This window comes from Cervus elaphus, chromosome 15 (assembly GCF_910594005.1).
Source record: "Cervus elaphus chromosome 15, mCerEla1.1, whole genome shotgun sequence".
Lineage (NCBI taxonomy): Eukaryota > Metazoa > Chordata > Mammalia > Artiodactyla > Cervidae > Cervus > Cervus elaphus.
In genome coordinates this window covers 83,707,080-83,717,098 of record NC_057829.1, presented here as the reverse complement: position 1 = coordinate 83,717,098, position 10,019 = coordinate 83,707,080, and the positions used below count along the sequence as shown (strand labels likewise).

At 47.7% G+C, this 10,019-nt stretch overlaps 1 long non-coding RNA gene across 1 annotated transcript; it reads right to left on the bottom strand.

Annotated features, from left to right (window-relative positions):
- Positions 1-3,650: 3,650 nt before the first annotated feature.
- LOC122709479 lies at positions 3,651-6,742 on the bottom strand. Its single transcript, XR_006345526.1, has 3 exons — positions 6,650-6,742; positions 4,334-4,409; positions 3,651-3,905 (listed from the first exon to the last, which is right to left on the bottom strand). It is a non-coding gene; the product is annotated as an uncharacterized LOC122709479 (long non-coding RNA).
- Between the last annotated feature and the right edge of the window lie 3,277 nt (positions 6,743-10,019).

The window sequence follows — 10,019 nt, the reverse complement described above, 5'->3', positions numbered from 1 at the left end:
GTCATTGTTGACTTTGGTGATGGCAGTGCTGGGTTGTCAAGGAAACGGTTAAAAGTCATTCATTATACTCTAATATGGGCTTCCTGGTGGCTCAGTGGCGAAGAATCTGCCTGCCAATGCAGGAGACACAGGTTCGAGCCCTGGGTCAGAAATCCCCTGGAGAAGGAAATGGCAACCCACTCCAATATTCCTGCCTGGGAAGTCCCACGGACAGAGGAGCCTGGCGGGCTGCAGCCCATGGGGTTGCAAAAGAGTCGGACACAACTTCGCGCCTAAAACAACAACAACATACTCTAATACAGGAAAATGTAGAACCCATTTTAAACATTTCCATTCAAAATTGTTTTTTTTTTTTCTTTTTTTTTTTTATTATTATTATTTTTTTTTTCCAGTGGGTTTTGTCATACATTGATATGAATCAGCCATGGATTTACATGTATTCCCAGCAATGAAAAGATTCTATTGCCGGATAAATTACAGTCATCTGCCAAACTCATGATATTGGAACAGGTCTTCAGGACCGTGGAATTAGAATCCACTTGCAATGTCTGCTCAAAAGATACTCTTAATGTTTGGAGGATAAAGACTTCCTAATGGCTGCCTTTCTCCAATAGAATGTGGATAAACAATTATTCACAGGAACCCACGAAGAGAACCTCACTCCGGTGGCACCACTATTCAGGGCTTCCTTGGTATAATGGGAGAATAAAGTGGGTTTTGAGGCCTGGGACAATTATGCACACTTTTGTTTGTTCTGTTGGAGACAAAACTAAACAACAGGGTATCTGGAAGGCCAGCAGTGTTGCGTGGTCTCCGCCGATCCCCTCCGCACAGCGGGCTGCCATATCCAGTTACAGCCTAACTGATAATGACCAGGGTTTTTTTCATCTCACCCCCACGGGCTCCTGCTTTTTTTCTCCTCCTTCTGCATTATCCCTCTGCATGAAGGCAAATTTGGGAGGAGGCATTCCCTCTTCCGATCGGCCTTTCAAAGAGCCACAGTGAACCGACAAGCATCATCAATGAGGTCGGGAAAGCAAAAGCACATTTTTTTGAGAATGGAGAAGTGGTGATGTTGCATAGGACTGCGGCGTGCTGCCTGGGTGGGGGAAAGTGAGATGAGACCCAGAAATAGATTTGTTAGCTTTTACCACGCCTCCCCCAAAAGTATTTCTATATTAATGGTAGTTTTCTCCAGCCTAATTAAAAGCGGCTTCTGTTGTGTGTGGAGCTGTGAACCCAACCCCTGGGCCAGCACGATTTGACACGGAGGCCAGCCGAGCTGTTTCCTGGGCTTTGTCAGAAGCCCTCTGCTCACAGGTCACGTTCCAGCAACTGCTGCGAGCGCCCCAGTGGAAGCAAGTCAGCATCTTAGTGGCCAAATCTCCCATCTCATGAAGAGGTGGACGAAGCACCTGCTCCCGCTTAGCAGAGAGGATGCTGGCTGAGGCCCCAACTCGACTCGCCAGACTCAGGCAGAAAGTGAGCGGTGTTGGGGAAGGTCTGAACTGTCTGACCGTCTGGAACGTTTTTGTTCTTGTTTAGAGTGCTGTTCGCACAGTTGACGCTGAACCTAAAGTGGAACTTTCCTCTTTCTGCCCTTTCCGTGAAGTTTTCCAAAAGCCACCAGGGGGCAGAAAGAAGCTTCCTTGCCTTTTTTTTTTCCCCTTTCTGATTATATGGGGAAAGGTGAATTTTTTTTTTTTTCTTTTTATGGTCCATGAAGGCCAATGTTTTTGATATAAGTTATGCTTCTCATGTCTTCAATTTTTTTCAGATTTGGGTTGTCTTTGGTAAAGAATCTGCCTGCAATGAAGAAGACACAGAGACTCAGTTTTGATCCCTGGGTCGGGAAGATCCCCTGGAGGAGGACATGGCAACCCACTCCAGTATTCTTGCCTGAAAAAATCCCATGGACAGAGAAGTCTGGCAGACTACTGTCCAAAAGCTTGCAAAGGGTCGAACCCAGTTGAGCTACTAAGCACTGCCCTGCACTTCTGCAACTAAGGCAGATTGTGAGGGGGAAAACTGTATACACAGCATTTTATACCTGTTAATGGTTTCGTTACGCAACCCTCAGGCCTGACCAGCATCCCAGTCTCTCCTGTGTTACCCTCCGCGTTTCCAGCCTCACAGGGCTAGTGCAGGCCCTTAGTACCTCTTATTGGGATTATTGCAAAGCCAGTGTCCACTCGGCTTCCTCTAACCAGATTAATGGCCCCATGTACCACCCATTTGATCCCACCCTCCTGGTCCCACATCAGACAGCACCTCGTTCCCTTCTGAGTGAAGCCTAAGCTATCCCACCTGCCCCAACCTCTCCCACTTTCCTCCTGCATCTCCCTTCCAGCCCCAGCTCTTTCTTTCCTGTGTCTCGATTCCTGGGTCTGCTCCCTCATCAGTCACGGCCGACCCCTTCCAGCAACACATGGTCAGATCTCCGGGGTCCAGACCTGGTACTGCCTCCTCACCAGCACGTCGCCTACAGTGTCTGAATTCCATCTTCATAATAGCAATTCTTTTCTTTCTTAAATTTTTATTGGTGCATAGTTGACTAGCAATTTAATCTTTTTTTATTAAATTTAGTTTTGGGCTGAGCTGGGTCTTCGTTGCGGCATGCGGGCTTTCTCTAGTCCTGGAGAACAGGGTCTCCTCTTCATTGCTCGGGCTTCTCACTGCGGCGGGTTCTCTTGCTGCGGAGCACGGGCTCTAGGCACATGGGCTTCAGTAGTTGTGGCCCCCGGGTTTAGTTACCCTGCAGCACGTGGGATCTTCCTGGACCAGAGAAGGACATCGAACCTGAACCAGATCCATTGAGCAACCTGGACCAGGACATTGAACCCATGTCCCCTGCATTGGCAGGCAGATTCTTTTCTTTTTGGAATGTTTTATATATATATATATATATTTTTTTTCTTTTTAATTGGAAGATAATTGCTTTACAGAGTCGTGTTGGTTTCTGCCCTACATCACCATGAATCAGTCGTAGGTATACACATGTCCCCTCCCTCTTAAACCCCCTGTAGGTGGATTCTTAACCCACTGGACCACCAGGTAAATCCACCAATTCTTTCTTAAGACTGGAGAAAACCCAGACAACTGGGGCCCTAGGAACAATGCATGTGTTCTCGGTAGAGGCAGCCAAGGACTGGCCTCGTTGGAGAAGCCTCCCTGGAGAATGTGTGCAGGTGTCATGGGGATGCTGAGATCAGCCTCCACAACCCCAGGTGGGATCTGCTCCTCTCAGTGAGTTCCCAGCATGGCATGCAGACGTGTAGGAAGCACTCTCAGAAAAGACTCCATGGTGGAACGTACTGAACTTTGCAGAGTTTTAACATGTGTGAACAGTGAGCGAAAGGAACGCACAAAGGACCCCATGAACACCTGGGGGTTGTCGTGCCTCAGTAGGGAAGGGCATATGGGGGCACATTGGCTGTTGGTAGAATGCTTGCTTTGTGTAATGAATTCCTAGCCTAATGGGTACGTGGATCCAGTACTCAGGGCAGGCCTGTTTTTGGTTTAGAGCTCACAGACCAGAAAGAAAAAAAAAATTACAGAATGCACAATATGAGTTGAAAATTCTTAAAGGAGATCAGTGTAATCCCTCTTTAATTTGGTCTTTTCCTCTTAAATTCATTTCGCATATGGGAAGACATTTATGCAACGGACACAAGGGTATTTTTACACATGCCGAACACTCTTCGTCCTGGGAGAAGTCCTTGCCCCTAATTGAGATCCTGACGGGAGGCAAACATTGCAAACACAGCTCTGCAAGTACAGAAAGGAGCTCTCACCACCATCCAAGTGGCCTTTGGAATACAGTGTCTCCTTCTCTTTAGGCTCACGCGTCCATGGATTCCTCCATAGCATTCGGGCGGGGGTGCTGAAGTGCAGTGAAACATAACCTGTGAAGATGTCATTGCTATTTACTTTACTTTGCCCTAAACACATGGAGTCTTCCTGCGTTGTATGAGGCACTGCTTTTCCTTGAAGCTCATGAGGCCCTCAAGGACAGGCCTCCTGACTGTGTGAGGAGTGTCGCCCAAGGCATTTGAACCATGAGCAGGCTCACAGTGCCGTTTGCCAAAGATCACCACGTCTCCCAGTAGCAGAACATGCCCCTTACCCCCGGGGGGCCAGGAGGGGTGCTTCCAGGGCAAGCGGCCCTAATACTAACCCAGCACGTCCTGGGACTGCAGACCTGTGTCTCTCCTGGAAGCCCAGGGCTCTCCACCAGCTTGAAAAGCCCAGTGCAAACCCAACTCCACGCACAGACACTTCATTCATTCATTGATTTCTCGATGGACATATCCATCCCACAACTAGGGCGCACCTGTTCAGGGCCAGGTGTTGTGCTTGCCGCTGAGCGAACACGGCAGAGGGGGCGCCCGTCTTCCTGGAATCACGGGCTAGGGAGAGAGAGCCAGACAGTTGACAGGTGAACAAATAGGCAAGAATGCTGGGTTGTGCCCAGTTGTACAAAAGGCCCCTTGAAATGGGTTGACAGGGAAGGCCTTTTTGAAGCGGTGACAATATATGTGTCGTAGTCGAAAAATTGTCACTTGCCATCTGCCTCTATGAGGTCACGAACCACGGCAGTCGCTGACCTTCAACACACCCTTGAAGGAGCTCAGGGCAGAGGGCAGGAATGAGGCGCTCTGTGCCCTGGGGGGAACTGGAAGAGCAGATTTTTCAGGAGAAGGTTTTATGAGCCCAATTCTTGTATCTCCTCATGTCTAGAAAAGAACTAAAATCAGTAATGGAGACAGTTGCTCCTGGAAACTAGCAGCAACCTTCTGCAGAAATGTGTGCTTGACTGCACATAACCCCTCCACCAAGAGCACATACACACAGGCCTCCCCCACCTCTGAGCTCTCTGAGCGGCCATCTCCTGGGCTGTAGTCTTCCTTTTGCCCCAAATAAAGCTTAACCCTTGACTCTCACATTGTGCTTTTTTTTTTTTTTTTCCAGTCAAGAGTGTGTTGAGTGCATAAAGCGATGACTGGGTGCCCACCTGGAGTTCATAGAGTCACAGTTCAGTCTTCAGAAAAAAAAACCAAAGTGAAAGTGTTAGCTGCTCAGTCGCATCTGACGCTTTGTGACCCCATGGACTGTAGCCAGCCAGGTTTTTCTGTCCACGGGATTCTCCAGGCAAGAATACTGGAATGGGTAGCCATTCCCTTCTATAGTGGATCTTCCCGACCCAGGGATTGAACCTGGGTCCACTGCATTGCAGGCGGATTCTTTACTTTCTGAGCCACCAGGGAAACAGTCTTGGGGGATAAACTCAAAACCAGGAGATGGAAAGCAAGTTGGGCTCAGAGCACAGATGAAACCCAGCAGACATTCTTAGGAAGAAAATCAAAGGCTAGCAAAGTGGTTTCTTGAGAGAGCTGATATTTATTTGCCCTACGGTCGATTTTGGGAAAAGAGGTCAAGGTGGTCCCTGCAGAAGGAATGGTTTAAGACCCCAAGTGGAGGCGAAAATACAAGGGAGCAGCATGTGGTTTAATTCTGCTGAAATATAGATAACTTGAAAGAAAGTCATGGCGATACAGTCGGACAGGCCTAAGGGGCATCCCACGGTGGGTGGGCTCGGATGTGCTGTTGTATGCAAGCCTCAGGACTCACTTTCAATGAGGTGAGAGTGGCCATGGCTGGATGGATGGATGGCCTGTGAGGAATCTCCCCAGCAGAGAAGAGAGGAAGCCACATCCTTGTCTCCCAAGATAGAAATGGAGCATGCCCGCACTGAACCCGCAAGCCTGGATGCTCTCTTACCATCAGCTAAATTGGCTTGCTGTTTTCACCAGGAGGCCTTGTTTGGAACATCTGGGACTCCTAAACCTCTCCTATGGGCTTCCCAGGTGGCTCAGTGGTAATGAACTCTCCTGCCAATGCAGGAGACGCGAGTTCGATCCCTGGGTCAGGAAGATCCCTTGGAGGAGGAAATGGCAACCCACTCCAGTATTCTTGCTGGGGAAATCCCACGGACAGAGGAACTTGGAGGGCTACAGTCCAGGGGGTCTCAAAGAGTTGGACACAACTGAGCGGGCATGCAAACCTCTCCTATTTGTGGGGGGGCGGGGAGCACCTCGTGTGAGGGGGAGGTGAGGCAGAAAGCCAGAGGACCCCTCCCACACTTACACAAGAACATGCCCTGCAGGGGCGTAACTGGGTGATGGTGAGCCCAACAGATAGGATTTGCCAGAGGGAAAGAAAAACAAAGATGGGAAAGGAGAAATCTGAAATTCTACATATACCTGGCGTTTATAATATAGGCATTCTCAACTAAGGTCACTTCATAGTACTCCTCTTTGAGAATATGTGTGAATATCCTTTTTAGATCGTTTCTTTCTTCCTCTCGAAGTATGGAAACATGCTATTCAAGGTGACTGATTCTTGTCTCAAATGATAAAGAGAAAGCAAATACCTGTTTTACTTAAATTGTGTCACTGGGTTTTTCTTCCCCTTTGTGAGAGTGAAGCTGGAAAATCCCCACCTACACCTTTCTTATGTGTAAGATGACTTGTCTCCTGCCAGTCTTGACTGTCCCTGAATCTGTTTGGATGGGGCCTCTGTCTCCCTCCCAAGACGGGCCCAGCAATCCTAAGACACCAGATAAGTGCTCTGCGCGCTCCCCACTCACCTCTTTTGTGTGCTCCCATTACATACATCCTCGACAGCAAGGTCTCAGGGGGGTGAGTAATCTAGGGAGTCGCCAACATCAGGACTCCTGGGGCCCAATCTGAAATAAGACACCTTGTTATGTGTTACCCTGGCCACGAAATCTATTACTAGCGCCCCATTTCCTCAGGGAGACGTGGAGCCACGTGTTCCAGACCCCCACACAGCTCCTATGGACTTTAATAAGGGACAAGCGACCGAAACCACATGCTTTGCTCGGAAAAAGTCTGAGCTGCCCGCATACCGTCTCCGGGGAAAGGGGATCTTTTACAACTCCTCGAGTCAGCCAGGGACAATGAAAACCAAATGTGTCTGCTTTGCATGCAAGCCTACACAGACATATTCACACACACACACACACATACATGCTTTGCAAATACTTATTACGTGTGCAGGTCGAGGGTAGTTTCTGCAGCTGAAGTGTGAACTGTCAATGGGTCTGTAGAAGGCAGAATCTCACGACGGGTTATTCTGTTCACTGTGTTCTTTCTTCCTGTTACAGCTGAGAAACACTGACTACGTCACCAAAGTGTATTCTGCAGAAGAGCTGCCTCTGTATGCGGCTGACAAAATGCTGTCTGCGTCTCAGGTTGCGTGTATTTTCAACTCTGTAAATATTCTTCCCATTTTCCTACATCTCACCTGTAGGACTTGGCATCTTTGTTCTGCTGTTGGAGAAGGTGCAGGGCTTTGCGTGTCCCCCACGATCAGGAGGTGTCACTGACCCCCCGGCAGAGGCAGGGGACAGGTATCGCTGTTCTAAGAAGGGCCCTGGTCCCCAGCCCCGCTGTGACAAGCAGATTTCACCTTGCCCCATGAAGAGCTGAGAGTCCCCATACCTGCTGTGGCCGGGTGGTGACACGTGCTCTTTAGCCAGGAGTTCAGCCTCTCAGTATACATGCCTTCACTGGAATGTTTCAGCCAGTTGGGGAGGCTCTTTGGCTTTTATTGGCTTTATTCCAGCAGCAGCCCCTGGTTTCTGTTTATCTCCTCCAGCGGTCTCATCCATGCTCATGGGGTCGCCTGTCAGCCTCTCCTCCAGCCCCAGTTCTGCTTGCTAACACCTCCGTACCTTCTTGGTCCTCCACCACCAGCTCCTGCTCCTTCACTCGTGGTCCCCAAATGGCATCAATTCCCCCATGGTCCACCTTGCAGCCTCCATGACCGATCACCTATGTGTCCAACATAGAATCACTTGAAAGCCTTGTCAATTCCAGCTCTAAAGTAGTTCTAGCATCTTTATCCTTGATGCTGGCTTAAGTTTGCTCTTAGCTCATCTCCGCAGTAGTAGCCCCTTACTGGGCTGGCTGGCTTCAGTTTCCCAGTCCAGCCTGCTGTCTTGCTGAATAAAAGGCAAGGGACATTTCTCCCTAAAATAGGGTAAGATAATGCCTTCTGTGCCTTTTCCTTGATTCCTGTTATTTCCTTGCCTGAGTCAACCTTTTATTGTTCAATTAAATGCTAACCTCCTAATATCACACCTGTTAAGATGGCTACTATCAAAAATCCCACCACCTGTTAAGATGGCTACTATCAAAAATCCCACAAAATAATAGTGTTTGGTGAGAATGTGGAGAAAATTGGAACTCTTGTGCACTGTTGGTGGGAATGGTGAAGCCACTGCGGAAAACAGTCTGGTGGTTCTTCAAAAAACTTAAAACCACGTTGTTGCTGTTATAGTTCAGTCACTAAGTAGTGTCCGACTCTGCGACCACATGAACTTCAGCACGCCAGGCTTCCCTCTCCTTTACTATCTGCCGGTTTGCTCAAACTCATGTCCATTAGGGCTTCCCTCACAGCTCAGTCAGTAAAGAGTCTGACTGCAATGCAGGAGACCTGGATTTGATCCCTGGGTTGGGAAGGTCCCCTGGGGAAGGAAATGGCAACCCACTCCAGTATTCTTGCCTGGAGAACCCTATGGACAGAGGAGCCTGGCTGACTACAGTCTATGGGGTCGCAAGAGTTGGACACGACTGGAGATTAAGCACACAGTACGTGTCCACTAAGTCAGTGATGTTATCTAACCATCTCATCCTCTGCCTCTCCCTTCTCCTTTTGCCCTCTATCTTCCTATCTTTCAGGGTCTTTTCCAATAAGTGGGCTCTTCGCATCAAGTGGCCAAAGTATTGGAGCTTTAGCATCAGTCCTTCCAATGAATATTCAGGATTGATTTCCTTTAAGATTGACTGGTTTGATCTCCTTGCTGTCCAAAGGACTCTCAAGAGTCTTCTCTAGCACCACAACTCAAAAGCATCAATTCTTCGGCGCTCAGCTGTCTTTATGGTCCAGCTTTCACATCCGTACATGACTACTGGAAATACCATAGCTTTGACTATATCGACCTTTGTGGGTAAAGTGAGCACTCCTGGGTATATAGCCAAGAGAAATGAAAGCAGGAGCTCGAAGAGATGTTTGTACACTCATGTTTACGGCATTATCCACAATAGCCAGAAAGTTAGGGCAGCCCAGGTGTCCATCACAGATGAATGAATTAAAAAAATGTGAATGCAGACAATGCAATATTATTCAACCTTAAAGAGGAAGGAAGGAAACTCTGACACATGCTACAATGTGAATGAAGCTTAAGGACATTATATTGAGTGAAATAGGCCAGTCACAAAAAGACAAATGCTGTCTGATTCTATGTGGATATCTGTAAATCAAACTCTGGAAGACAGGGAGTAGAATAGTAGCTCCAAGAACTGGGGGGAGGAGAAATGGGGAGTTGTGGCTTTGTGGGTACAGAGTTTAATTTCAAAAGATGAAAAAGTTCTCAAAATTGGTTGTGCCACAAAGTGGATATACCTAATACTACAGAACTGCATACTTAAAATGGATTAAGATGCTGAACTTTATATGTATTTTACCACAATTTTTAAAAAACAAATTTTAATTGTTTACATTATGACATAGCAGCCTGGTTGTCTTTTGTGCTGTTTCACAAAGATGGATTTCAGTAATTGAGAGAAGTTAACTCTGAAAAGTGTGTGGAATTTGCAGAGTAACAAAATGGTAAATTCTAAGGGCAACCAATCCTCTCTTCTAAGAAGGGTGAATTAGATTCATGCAGTAAATGTATACTATTTAGAAGATTCCTTTAGACAAAGCTGTCCAATGGAAACTTTGCTTTGCTATTGACATGACCGAGGTCCGTGTTTCTACTTAGCCCAGCATTTTCAGCAAGCGTAGGTAACTGAGGATCTTGAATCTCAGGAGGGTAAATTGCAGGCGTAATGCTGATGTTGAAGCACAAAAGGCTAGGAGAGCAGTTACACAAATCTGGACCATGCCTTTGACCATTTATCGGGAGATTTTCCATTCCCATTTCAAAG